Genomic DNA, 4,211 nt, shown 5'->3' on the forward strand with positions numbered 1-4,211 from the left:
GTTGTGGACTCTAGGACAGGTGGGCTCTCTGGTTGTGCCTCGCAGGCTTAGTTGTCATGCGGCATGTGGGATCTGAGTTCCCTGATGAGGGATTGAACTCATGTCCTCTGCATTGGAAGGCGAATTCTGAACCACTGGCCCGCCAAGGAAGTCCCAGCATTTCATATCTTAAGTCCCAGGGCTCTCATGCACTCCTTGTGGGCCTCAGTTAACTGTCCACAGTGCTCTTCTTGCTCAGTGATGCTCTCACCGTCTGCTTTCTTGGTTTCTGGGCAGGCGCAGTGGCTTCTTGTGACTCCAATGGGGCAGATAGGGCTTGTGGTCGCCAGACCCAGCATTTTTCACAATGAAAGTAGCAGCTAACACAGACACTCTAAACTCTCCAGCCTCTGCTATTTTATCTGCAGTCACTTCTGGCAGTTGCTCTGAGAAACGTTATGCATTTCTTTTGTGTGTGTGTGTATATATATATAGGAAAAGAATTGTCTAACTCAATGAAACTAAGCCATGCCCACGGGGCAACCCAAGATGGGCGGGTCATGGTGGAGAGGTCTGACAGAATGTGGTCCACTGGAGAAGGGAATGGCAAGCCACTTCAGTATTCTTGCGTTGAGAGCCCTATGAACAGTATGAAAAGGCAAAATGATAGGATACTGAAAGAGGAACTCCCCAGGTCAGTAGGTACCCAATATGCTACTGGAGATCAGTGGAGAAATAACTCCAGAAAGAATGAAGGGATGGAGCCAAAGCAAAAACAATACCCAGCTGTGGATGGGACTGGTCATAGAAGCAAGGTCCGATGCTGTAAAGAGCAATATTGCATAGGAACCTGGAATGTCAGATCCATGAATCAAGGCAAATTGGAAGTGGTGAAACAGGAGATGGCAAGAGTGAACGTCGACATTCTAGGAATCAGAGAACTAAAATGGACTGGAATGGGTGAATTTAACTCAGATGAACATTATATCTACTAATGCAGGCAGGAATCCCTCAGAAGAAATGGAGTAGCCATCATGGTCAACAAAAGAGTCCAAAATGCAATACTTGGATGCAATCTCAAAAATGACAGAATGATCTCTGTTTGTCTCCAAGACAAACCATTCAATATCACAGTAATCCAAGTCTATGCCCCAACCAGTAACACTGAAGAAGCTGAAGTTGAATGGTTCTATGAAGACCTACAAGACCTTTTAGAACTAACACCTAAAAAAAGATGTCCTTTTCATTATAGGGGACAGAAATGCAAAAGCAGGAAGTCAAGAAATACCTGGAGTAACAGGCAAATTTGGCCTTGGAATGCAGAATGAAGCAGGGCAAAGACTAACACAGTTTTGCTAAGAAAATGCACTGGTCATAGCAAACACCCTCTTCCAATAACACAAGAGAAACATCACCAGATGGTCAACACCGAAATCAGATTGATTATATTCTTTGCAGCCAAAGATGGAGAAGCTCTATACAGTCAATTAAAACAAGACCAGGAGCTGACTGTGGCTCAGATCATGAACTCCTTATTACCAAATTCAGACTGAAATTGAAGAAACTAGGGAAAACTGCTAGACCATTCAGGTATGACCTAAATAAAATCCCTTATGATTATACAGTGGAAGTGAGAAATAGATTTAAGGGCCTAGATCTGATAGAGTGCCTGATGAACTATGGATGGAGGTTCATGACATTGTACAGGAGACAGGGATCAAGACCATCCCCATGGAAAAGAAATGCAAAAAAGCAAAATGGCTGTCTGGGAAGGCTTTAGAAATAGCTGTGAAAAGAAGAGAAGTGAAAAGCAAAGGAGAAAAGGAAAGATATAAGCATCTGAATGCAGAATTCCAAAGAATAGCAAGAAGAGATAAGAAAGCCTTCTTCAGCGATCAATGCAAAGAAATAGAGGAAAAGAACAGAATGGGAAAGACTAGAGATCTCTTCAAGAAAATTCGAGATACCAAGGGAACATTTCATGCAAAGATGGGCTCAATAAAGGACAGAAATGTTATGGACCTAACGGAAGCAGAAGATATTAAGAAGAGGTGGCAAGAATACACAGAAGAACTGTACAAAAAAGATCTTCACCACCTGGATAATCACGATGGTGTGATCACTCATCTAGAGGCAGACATCCTGGAATGTAAAGTCAAGTGGGCCTTAGAGAGCATCACTATGAACAAAGCTAGTGGAGGTGATGGCATTCCAGTTGAGCTATTTCAAATCCTGAAAGATGATGCTGTGAAAGTGCTGCACTCAATATGCCAGCAAATTTAGAAAACTCAGCAGTGGCTGAAGGACTGGAAAAGGTCAGTTTTCATTCTAATCCCAAAGAAAGGCAATGCTAAAGAATGCTCAAACTACTGCACAATAGCACTCATCTCACATGCTAGTAAAGTAATGCTCAAAATTCTCCAAGCCAGGCTTCAGCAATACGTGAACCGTGAACTTCCAGATGTTAGAAAAAGCAGAGGAACCAGAAATCAAATTGCCAACATCTGCTGGATCATGAAAAAAGCAAGAGAGTTCCAGAAAAACATCTATTTCTGCTTTATTGACTATTCCAAAGCCTTTGACTGTGTGGATCACAATAAGCTGTGGAAAATTTTGAAAGAGATGGGAATACCAGACCACCTGACCTGCCTCTTGAGAAATCTGTATGCAGGTCAGGAAGCAATAGTTAGAACTGGACATGGAACAACAGACTGGTTCCAAATAGGAAAAGGAGTACGTCAAGGCTATATATTGTCACCCTGCTTATTTAACTTATATGCAGAGTACATCATGAGAAACGCTGGACTGGAAGAAACACAAGCTGGAATCAAGATTGCCGGGAGAAACATCAATAACCTCAGATATGAAGATGACACCACCCTTATGGCAGAAAGTGAAGAGGAACTAAAAAGCCTCTTGATGAAAGTGAAAGAGGAGAATGAAAAAGTTGGCTTAAAGCTCAACATTCAGAAAACAAAGATCATGGCATCTGGTCCCATCACTTCATGGGAAATAGATGGGGAAACAGTGGAAACAGTGTCAGACTTTATTTTTTGGGGCTCCAAAATCACTGCAGATGGTGACTGCAGCCATGAAATTAAAAGACGCTTACTCCTTGGAAGGAAAGCTATGATCAACCTAGATAGCATATTCAAAAGCAGAGATATTACTTTGCCGACTAAGGTCCATCTAGTCAAGGCTATGGTTTTTCCAGTAGTCATGTATGGATGTGAGAGTTGGACTGTGAAGAAGGCTGAGCGCCGAAGAATTGATGCTTTTGAACTGTGGTGTTGGAGAAGACTCTTGAGAGTCCCTTGGACTGCAAGGAGAGCCAACCAGTCCATTCTGAAGGAGATCAGCCCTAGGATTTCTTTGGAAGGAATGATGCTAAAGCTGAAACTCCAGTACTCTGGCCACCTCATGCGAAGAGTTGACTCATTGGAAAAGACCCCAATGCTGGGAGGGATTGTGGGCAGGAGAAGGGGACGACAGAGGATGAGATGGCTGGATGGCATCACTGACTTGATGGACGTGAGTCTGAGTGAACTCTTGGAGTTGGTGATGGACAGGGAGGCCTGGCGTGCTGCGATTCATGGGGTCGCAAAGAGTTGGCCACGACTGAGCGACTGAACTGAACTGAACTGGGGGAGGGTGTATGTCCAGCTATGGTAGGTACTGTGCTGGCTGACTCATGATCATCCCCAAGAGTATGTTAGGAGTGAAAGCCAAGGTGGGATTTGGGGTGCAGGAGGTTCCCTAGGGGATACTTTGTGAAGGACAAAGAGGAGAGAGCAGGAGTAGGTAGTGTGACTGTGGGAAAGGAGAGGGGGGAGGAAGGAGGACTGGATAGGAAGAATCTGAGACCCAGCACAGCTCTAAAAAGGCGTTGTCTAGGCTGATGGAGAGTTCCCAGCCAAAGCTACCAAGAGAAGAGCCCGTCAGCTGTGCTTGGCTGCAGGCCCTCGGCATGAATGTGGTTTTGGATCTAGAGGAATGGGAGCTGTGTTTCCCACAGCAGGAGATCTGAGCCATGGACATTCACGGCCACCAAGTGAGAATTATGAACCCTGTGGGTGATTGACTGAAGTATGATGAAGTGTTTAAGAACTTGGGTTTTGGAATCAACCAGGCTGAGCTCAAGTCTCAGCCCAATCATTCGCTAGCTCTTTGACCTTTCATAGATTGCCTAAACCCTCTAAACTTCAGTCTCCAAGTCAGTAAAATGGAAGTAA

The sequence above is a fragment of the Capra hircus genome, chromosome 15 (genome assembly GCF_001704415.2).
Source record: "Capra hircus breed San Clemente chromosome 15, ASM170441v1, whole genome shotgun sequence".
Lineage (NCBI taxonomy): Eukaryota > Metazoa > Chordata > Mammalia > Artiodactyla > Bovidae > Capra > Capra hircus.